The sequence below is a fragment of the Balaenoptera physalus genome (assembly GCF_965194825.1).
Source record: "Balaenoptera physalus genome assembly, chromosome: X".
Taxonomy (NCBI): Eukaryota; Metazoa; Chordata; class Mammalia; order Artiodactyla; family Balaenopteridae; genus Balaenoptera; species Balaenoptera physalus.
The window spans coordinates 62,496,720-62,507,195 of NC_138903.1; the positions used below are offsets into that span (position 1 = coordinate 62,496,720).

Consider the following 10,476-nt stretch of genomic DNA (forward strand, 5'->3'; position numbering starts at 1 on the left):
AAATTTCTTATATACTGATAAGAATCTGGCATGGAAACAGATTTAAAGACATGAATGACTCCATACTACATGATTTCAGGAAAAGTCAATTGGTACAAACGATAAGCACATTTTAAATGCTGAACAGCAAGAATCCTTTGCTAAGTGTCCAAGTAGGTTGATCATAACCCAAACATAGAGGCTGCAATTCTGCCAGGCTTGTGGCCTGGTAAAACTGCATTTCAACACTCCTATGGAAGCTTCATCAGACTTCACCAAGCCAACGTGCTGGCTAACATGTATGACAAATCCCGTCCTGTCTAGGTTCCACTTCCAAGCAATGGCATCATGCACCCCAGTTTTACTGAATGCAACAGTTGTTTCTATGACCATTAGAGTCTTTGAAGCGCAGCCGCATTTTAGGACGATACTTCTCCAAATACAAAAGTTGCTTGCTGTTAAAAGCTCCACGTCGCTTTTGTCTTATGAACTGTACTGCATCTTCGTATTTCATTCCACCTTCAATTAACGCTAGGGCGACAAGCACTGGAGCTCTCCCAAGGCCCGCAACACAATGAACGGCAATACAACAACCAGGGTCTTCACGAAACTTAATTTTCACAAGACTTAACCAATCATCAACAATCTGGTTAGATGGTGGTGCGCCATCATCAAAAGGCCAATCGAGAACATGGATGCCTTCTTTCTCCACAAGACTAGTGTCGTAAGTTGCTTCACATACTCTTACTATTGTGGTAACTCCACACTTCTTAAGTTCCTCTATAAATTTGTTTAAGGTCGCATTAGTTGGATTGTGTGTAATAAGAAATCTCATGTTCTTGTAAGTGATTTCCACAGGAGCTGGGCGGTTCATTCGAGCCATGTTAATTTAGTTAAAAAACACTCAATAGGGTTATGAAAGAATTTAAAAGACTGAATACAGAAATGATGCAAAGAAACTGAGTCTACTTCAATACACTCCACTTGAAATTCTCAGTGCTTCTGAGTATGAAGTTGGGAGTAATGGGAAATGAAATGAACCTCCTGACAAGAAGCAGCAATTCTTCAATCCAGTAATACTGAGGCAAGAGAAAGGAAGTGCACTGAGGTTTACCCCATCCAGGTCAGAACTCTTGTGAAAAATGCTCTGTGGATTTCAATTCAACACCTCTGTGTCCAGGTTCACCACTCTTATGGGGGCTTCTTGGTGGAGTAGTAATGAATTTCTACAGTTCACTTGTCTGCATAGAGGTCGTGCTGTGCCTGGCAGTAATCTCCACTGCCCTTCAGAAACTCCATAAATGTGTGACCAAGAACACCACAGAACTGCCTCTCTCCAGCCTGTTCTCTTGGTGTAGGTTTGGTTATCCCAAGAAAGGTCCACTCTTGTAGCTTCACTCTCAGGGCGCTGAATCAACAGTTTGTTTGATGAGGTTCATACCTTCCTCAAATTGTAGTCACCATGTCGGGATATATGCCAGTAGCCTTAATTGGCCTTTGGTGTTTCACAAGTCTCATTCATGCCCATTAACAAACCTTCTCCAAGGGCATGTCACAGATGCAAATGGATAAGTAGAGCCATCATAAGATACCAAGAATAAAATGGTGCCAGCATCTATCAAGCACCTGCAGTGGGCCAGGTATTTCGTGCTCCTCCAGCCACTTCTTTTATTCATCCAGTCAGCAAAAATGTAACAAGCTCCTTCTACCTGCCTGGCAGGGTGCTAGATGCTGAGGATAGAGTAGTGACGGACACAGACACCATGCCCATCCCTCATGGAGCTTACAGGCGAGTGGGGCCACTGCTGAGACTAGTTCAGTCTGCAGCCCTGGGGACCAGGACCAATGGGCCACACGTTCCTGTTATCTGGGAGTCACCACCCTGGATATGAACTTCCCTGGTCATCCCTTTTCTCTCAGTACTGATTTCACTGTACTCTAAGCTTCCACTCTCCTACCCAACCTTCCATTGCCCCCCTCCCTCCCATCATTTTCAACTGTGCCCACTGGAACCTCAATTCTAGGGATTAATAATTACCCCTACAGCCCCAACATAAAGCATCCCTATGCATTCCTTAACTGATATCTCACTCTCCCCTGAGAACTCCACTTCTCCTATAGGCCTCTCCCCAGAGATTCTTTTCCTCCCCAAATACTTCTGCATTAGGAGGTGGAGTGGGTCCCTTCCTTACTCCCCACTGTACCTTCTAGACCATGATTGCTGAACCTCTCAGTCACTCCCCTTCATTCAGTCTTCCTCTCCACCCCTAGACTTGCCAAAATCTGGGGTCACTTCAACCTTCCTGTGGAAGACCCATTGCAAATCCCTGGCTTCTTCTTCCTTTCCTGCTCTCCTCTTATGGCCTCCTCTCCTGCTCCAGTCACCCACTCTCAAGGTCACAAATGAACCTTGTCATCCTCCAGAATTGCTATATCACTGAAATCTTAACTTTAGTCTTCCACAACCTCCTAGCTTTCCAACTCTCTCATTCAATTGCTCCATGACACTGTTCAAGTTCATTGAGACCTTCAATAACTTAACACATTCATTCATCCAATATTTAGTAGGCATCTAACACACCAGACACTGTATTAAGTACTGGAGATACAGCTTTGAATATGACAAACATCATCCCTGCTCTCATGGAGCTCAGTGTACTTTTCCTTTATATTACAGCCCTTCCCTCTCTTTTAACTTCTTCCCCAGTTAGTTCAGGTCTATCATTTTGACCACCCTCTTGCAAATATCCTCGACTACCTTAGTTCCATTGTCCTTCCTCCCACCCACCAGGTACAACCCCACCTGGATCAATCCAACTGTCCACATTCTCTGTTCTCACACCCAGGCTGCTGGAGAAGACCATGCACAGTCATGCAAACTGGTGTTCTCTTACTGAAAAGGGGCCTTTGGCTCTACTCAAAAAAAAAAATCTCTCTCTCTCATTCCATAATCAGCTCTCCTATTCATCACAACTTCAAACATCCACTTTCCTCAGAGTCAAAACCCTCCACTAGTCTCCCCTCCCTTCTACCTCTCCAGCAGATGATGTTGCCACCTGCTTCTCAGAGGAATTAGAAGCCATCAGAGAGGAAGTCCTCTACCTTCCTAACATCAAGTCCACAATCCCACCTGTGTGCACTCGCTTCCTTGTCCCCTCTCTATCCTGTATCTCCAACATCTCCTTTTCAATGAACATTTTTTCAACAAATATTAACTGAGCACCTACTATATGAGAGGCACTCGTCTAGCAGCTGGGACTATAATGGTAAGCAAAACAGTCAAGGTTCCTGTCTTTAAGGAGCTTACATTCTAGTGTGAGGGAACAGACAACACACTGGTAAACAAACAAGCAAGATGATTTTAGATTATTAAGGTAATACAATAGGATGTTATGATAGAAAGTAATAGGGAAGAACTATTTTGGATAAGGTGGTCAGGGAAGGCATTTGTCAGGAGGTGATGTTTGAGCTGAAGGGAACAATTTGTGTTTTAAACACATTTAGTTTGAGATCCTTATTAGTTATACAAGTGGAAATACCAAGTAGAGAGCAGGTTATGTGAAGCTGGAGCTTAGGAGAGAAGTCAGGGCAAGAGATATAAATTTGGAGTCATGAACATATAGGTGTATTTGGTGCCATGGTACTGAATGAGCTGACACAGGGAGAGAATGTAGATAGAGGAGAGAATCAAGACAGAGCTGTGGGAAGCCTCGAATACTTAGAAACTGAGTGGAAGAAGAAGATCAGCAAAGAAAATTGAGACAGAGCAGCAGGAGGAGAAAACCCAGAGAATGTGGTGTCATGAAAGCCATAAAGGAAGGTTTTACAAGAAGTAAGGAATGACCAACTGCGTCGAGTGCTGCTGAGAGATCAAGTAATATGATACAAAACAGAAATAGACTCATAGACATAGAAAACAAACTTATGGTTACCAAAGGGGAAAGGGGGGAGGGATAAATTAAGAGTTTGGGATTAACAGATACATACTACTATATATAAAATAGATGTCAACAAGGACCTACTGTATAGCACAGGGAACTATATTCAGTACCTTGTAATAGGGAAAAACCAAGACGGTGGAGGAGTAGGAGGACGTGGAGTTCATCTCTCTCCACAAATGCATCAAGAATACATCTACAGGAGGAGCTTCAAGATGGCGGAGGAGTAAGACGTGGAGATCACCTTCCTCCCCACAAATACATCAGAAATACATCTACATGTGGAACAACCCCTACAGAACACCTACTGAATGCTGGCAGAAGAACTCAGACTTCCCAAAAGTCAAGAAACTCCCCCACGTACCTGGGTAGGGCAAAAGAAAAAAGAAAAAAACAGAGACAAAAGAATAGGGACGGGACCTGCACCAGTGGGAGGGAGCTGTGAAGGAGGAAAAGTTTCCACACACTAGGAAGCCCCTTCACTGGCGGAGACTGCGGGTGGCAGAGGGGGAAAGCTTCGAGGTCATGGAGGAGAGCGCAGCAACAGGGGTGTGGAGGGCAAAGCGGAGAGATTCCCGCACAGAGGATCGGTGCCGACGAGCACTCACCAGCCCGAGAGGCTTGTCTGCTCACCCACCGGAGCGGGTGGGGGCTGGGAGCTGAGGCTCGGGCTTCGGAGGTCAGATCCCAGGGAGAGGACTGGGGTTGGCTGCGTGAACACAGCTTGAAGGGGCTAGTGTGCCACAGCTAGCCAGGAGGGAGCCCGGGAAAAGGTCTGGAGCTGCCGAAGAGACAAGAGACTTTTTCTTAGCCAGGTGTGAGCCGCGGCTAGCAGCGCGGACCCCAGAGACAGGCATGAGACGCTAAGGCTGCTGCTGCAGCCACCAAAAACCCTGTGTGCAAGCACAGGTCACTCTCCACACCTCCCCTCCCGGGAGCCTGTGCAGCCCGCCACTGCCAGGGTCCCGTGATCCAGGGACAACTTCCCCAGGAGAACACACGGCGTGCCTCAGGCTGGTGCAACGTCACCCTGGCCTCTGCCGCCGCAGGCTCACCCCGCATTCCGTACCACTCCCTCTCCCTGGCCTGAGTGAGCCAGAGCCCCCGAATCAGCTGCTCCTTTAACCCCGTCCTGTCTGAGCGAAGAACAGAAGCCCTCAGGCGACCTACACGCAGAGGCAGGGCCAAATCCAAAGGTGAACCCCAGGAGCTGTGCATACAAAGAAGAGAAAGGGAAATCTCTCCCAGCAGCCTCAGGAGCAGGGGATTAAATCTCCACAAACAACTTGATGTACCTGCATCTGTGGAATACCTGAATAGACAATGAATCATCCCAAATTGAGGAGGTGGACTTTGGGAGCAACGATATATATAGTTTTTTCCCTTTTTCTTTTTTTCTGAGTGTGTATGTGTATGCTTCTGTGTGTGATTTTGTCTGTATAGCTTTGCTTTTACCATTTGTCCTACGGTTCTGTCTCTCCGTTTTTGTTTGTGTGGTTGGTTTTTTTAGTACAGTTTTTAGCTCTTGTTATCATTGGTGGATTTGTTTTTTGGTTTGGATGCTCTCTTCTTTCTTTCTTTTTTTATTACTTAAAAAATTTTTTTAATAATTATTTTTTATTTTAAAAACTTTTTAATTTAATTTAATTTAATTTTATCTTCTTCTTTCTTTCTTTCTTTTTTTTTCCTCACTTTTATTCTGAGCCGTGTGGATGACAGGCTCTTGGTACTCCATCCAGGCGTCAGGGCTGTGCCTCTGAGGTGGGAGGGCGAACTTCAGGACACTGGCCCTCAAGAGACTTCCCAGCTCCACGTAATATCAAATGGCGAAAATCTCCCAGAGATCTCCATCTCAATGCCAAGACGCAGCTCCACTCAACGACCAGCAAGCTCCAGTGCTGGACACCCTATGCCAAACAACTAGCAAGACAGGATCACAACCCCACCCAAGAGAAGAGAGGCAGCCTAAAATCATAATAAGGACACAGACACCCCAAAACACACCACCAGACGTGGACCTGCCCAACAGAAAGACAAGATCCAGCCTCATCCAGCAGAACACAGGCACTAGGCCCCTCCATCAGGAAGCCTACACAACCCACTGAACCAACCTTAGCCACTGGGGGCAGACACCAAAAACAACAGGAACTATGAACCTGCAGCGTGAGAAAAGGAGACCCCAAATACAGTAAGTTAAGCAAAATGAGAAGACAGAGAAACACACAGCAGATGAGGAGCAAGGTAAAATCCCACCAGACCTAACAAATGAAGAGGAAATAGGCAGTCTACCTGAAAAAGAATTCAGAATAATGATAGTAAAGATGATCCAAAATCTTGGAAATAGAATGGAGAAAATACAAGAAACGTTTAACAAAGACCTAGAATAACTAAAGAGCAAACAAACAGAGATGAACAACACAATAAATGAAATTAAAAATTCTCTAGCAGGGATAAATAGCAGAATAACTGAGGCAGAAGAACATATAAGTGACCTGGAAGATAAAATAGTGGAAATAACTACTGCAGAACAGAATAAAAAAAAAATGAAAAGAATTGAGGACAGTCTCAGAGACCTCTGGGACAACATTAAACGCACCAACATTCGAATTATAGGAGTCCCAGAAGAAGAAGAGAAAAAGACAGGGATAGAGAAAATATTTGAAGAGATTATAGTTGAAAACTTCCCTAATATGGGAAAGGAAATAGTCAAGTCCAGAAAGTGCAGAGAGTCCCATACAGGATAAATCCAAGGAGAAACATTCCAAGACACATATTAATCAAACTATCAAAAATTAAATACAAAGAAAACATATTAAAAGCAGCAAGGGAAAAATAACAAATAACACACAAGGGAATCCCCATAAGGTTAACAGCTGATCTTTCAGCAGAAACTCTCCAAGCCAGAAGGGAGTGGCAGGACATATTTAAAGTGATGAAGGAGAAAAACCTACAACCAAGATTACTCTACCCAGCAAGGATCTCATTCAGATTTGACGAAGAAATTAAAATATTTACAGACAAGAAAAGCTAAGAGAATTCAGCACCACCAAACCATCTTTACAACAAATGCTAAAGGAACTTCTCTAGATAGGAAACAGAAGAGAAGGAAAAGACCTACAATAACAAACCCAAAACAATTAAGAAAATGGTAATAGGAACATACATATCGATAATTACCTTAAATGTAAATGGATTAAATGCTTCAACCAAAAGACACAGACTGGCTGAATGGATACAAAAACAAGACCCATCTATATGCTGTCCACAAGAGACCCACTTCAGACCTAGAGACACATACAGACTGAAAGTGAGGGGATGGAAAAAGATATTCCATGCAAATGGAAATCAAAAGAAAGCTGGAGAAGCAATTCTCATATCAGACAAAATAGACTTTAAAACAAACACTATTACAAGAGACAAAGAAGGACACTACATAATGATCAAGGGATCAATCCAAGAAGAAGATATAATAATTGTAAATATTTATGCACCCAACATAGGAGCACCTCAATACATAAGGCAAATACTAACAGCCATGAAAGGGAAAATTCACAGTAACACAATCATAGTAGGGGACATTAACACCCCACTTTCACCAATGGACAGATCATCCAAAATGAAAATAAATAAGGAAACACAAGCTTTAAATGATACATTAAACAAGATGGACTTAATCGATATTTATAGGACATTCCATCCAAAAACAACAGAATACACATTTTTCTCAAGTGCTCATGGAACATTCTCCAGGATAGATCATACCTTGGGTCACAAATCAAGCCTTGGTAAATTTAAGAAAATTGAAATCATATCAAGTATCTTTCCCAACCACAACGCTATGAGACTACATATCAATTGCAGGAAAAACTCTGTAAAAAATACAAACACATGGAGGCTAAACAATACACTACGTAATAACCAAGAGATCACTGAAGAAATCATAGAGGATATCAAAAAATACCTAGAAACAAATGACAATGAAAATACGACGACCCAAAACCTATGGGATGCAGCAAAAGCAGTTCTAAGAGGGAAGTTTATAGCAATACAATCCTACCTTAAGAAACAAGAAACATCTCAAATGAACAACCGAACCTTACACCTAAAGCAATTAGAGAAAGAAGAACAAAAGAACCCCAAAGTTAGCAGAAGGAAAGAAATCATAAAGATCAGATCAGAAATAAATGACAAAGAAATGAAGGAAACTATAGCAAAGATCACTAAACTAAAAGCTGGTTCTTTGAGAAGATAAACAAAATTGATAAACCATTAGCCAGACTCATCAAGAAAAAAAGGGAGAAGACTCAAATCAATAGAATTACAAATGAAAAAGGAGAAGCAACAACTGACACTGCAGAAATAAAAAGGATCATGAGAGATTACTACAAGCAACTCTGTGCCAATAAAATGGATAACCTGGAAGAAATGGACAAATTCTTAGAAATGCACAACCTTCCGAGACTGAACCAGGAAGAAATAGAAAATATGAACAGACCAATCACAAGCACTGAAATGAAAACTGTGATTAAAAATCTTCCAACAAACAAAAGCCCAGGACCAGATGGCTTCACAGGCGAATCCTATCAAACGTTTAGAGAAGAGCTAACACCTATCCTTCTCAAACTCTTCCAAAATATTGTAGAGGGAGGAACACTCCCAAACCCATTCTACGAGGCCACCATCACCCTGATACAAAAACCAGACAAAGATGTCACAAAGAAAGAAAACTACAGGCCAATATCACTGATGAAAAAGATGCAAAAATCCTCAACAAAATACTAGCAAACAGAATCCAACAGCACATTAAAAGGATCATACACCATGATCAAGTGGGGTTTATCCCAGGAATGCAAGGATTCTTCAATATACGCAAATCAATCAATGTGATACACCATATTAACAAATTGAAGGAGAAAAACCATATGATCAACTCAATAGACGCAGAGAATGCTTTTGACAAAATTTAACACCCATTTATGATAAAAAAACTCTCCAGAAAGCAGGCCTAGAAGGAACTTACCTCAACATAATAAAGGCCATATATGACAAACCCACAGCCAACATCATCCTCAATGGTGAAAAACTGAAACCATTTCCACTAAGATCAGCAACAAGACAAGGTTGCCCACTCTCACCACTATTATTCAACATAGTTTCGGAAGTTTTAGCCATAGCAATCAGAGAAGAAAATGAAATAAAAGGAATCCAAATCGGAAAAGAAGAAGCAAAGCTGTCACTGTTTGCAGACGACATGATACTATACATAGAGAATCCTAGAGATGCTACCAGAAAACTACTAGAGCTAATCAATGAATTTGGTAAAGTAGCAGGATACAAAATTAATGCACAGAAATCTGTGCATTCCTATACACTAATGATGAAAAATCTGAAAGTGAAATTAAGAAAACACTCCCATTTACCATTGCAACTAAAAGAATAAAATATCGAGGAATAAACCTACCTAAGGAGACAAAAGACCTGTATGCAGAAAATTATAAGACACTGATGAAAGAAATTAAAGATGATACAAATAGATGGAGAGATATACCATGTTCTTGGATTGGAAGAATCAGCATTGTGAAAATGACTCTACTGCCCAAAGCAATCTACAGATTCAATGCAATCCCTATCAAACTACCAGTGGCATTTTTCACAGAACTAGAACAAAAAAATCTCACAATTTGTATGGAAACACAAAAGACCCCGAATAGCCAAAGCAATCTTGAGAAAGAAAAACAGAGCTGGAGGAATCAGGCTCCCTGACTTCAAACTATACTACAAAGCTACAGTAATCAAGACAGTATGGTACTGGCACAAAAACAGAAATACAGATCAATGGAACAGGATAGAAAGCCCAGAGATAAACCCACGCACATATGGTCACCTTATCTTTGATAAAGGAGGCAAGAATATACAGTGGAGAAAAGACAGTCTCTTCAATAAGTGGTGCTGGGAAAACTGGACAGGTACATGTAAAAGTATGAAATTAGAACACTCCGCAGCACCGTACACAAAAATAAACTCAAAATGGATTAAAGACCTAAATGTAAGGCCAGACACTATCAAACTCTTAGAGGAAAACATAGGCAGAACACTCTATGACATAAATCACAGCAAGATCCTTTTTGACCCAGCCCCTAGAGAAATGGAAATAAAAACAAAAATAAACAAATGAGACCTAATGAAACTTAAAAGCTTTTGCACAGCAAAGGAAACCATAAACAAGACCAAAAGATAACCCTCAGAATGGGAGAAAATATTTGCAAATGAAGCAATTGACAAACGATTAATCTCCAAAATTTACAAGCAGCTCATGTAGCTCAGTATCAAAAAAACAAACAACCCAATTCAAAAATGGGCAGAAGACCTAAATAGACATTTCTCCAAAGATGATATACAGATTGCCAACAAACACATGAAAGAATGCTCAACATCATTAATCGTTAGAGAAATGCAAATCAAAACTACAATGAGATATCATCTCACACTGGTCAGAATGGCCATCATCAAAAAATCTAGAAACAATAAATGCTGGAGAGGGTGTGGAGAAAAGGGAACC

General features: G+C 41.6%; 1 pseudogene across 1 annotated transcript; it reads right to left on the bottom strand.

Moving 5' to 3' along the window:
- Positions 1-208: 208 nt before the first annotated feature.
- Positions 209-1,289, bottom strand: LOC309652385 (protein tyrosine phosphatase type IVA 1 pseudogene; annotated as a pseudogene). The gene has a single exon. The product of its transcript is annotated as a protein tyrosine phosphatase type IVA 1 pseudogene (transcript).
- Between the last annotated feature and the right edge of the window lie 9,187 nt (positions 1,290-10,476).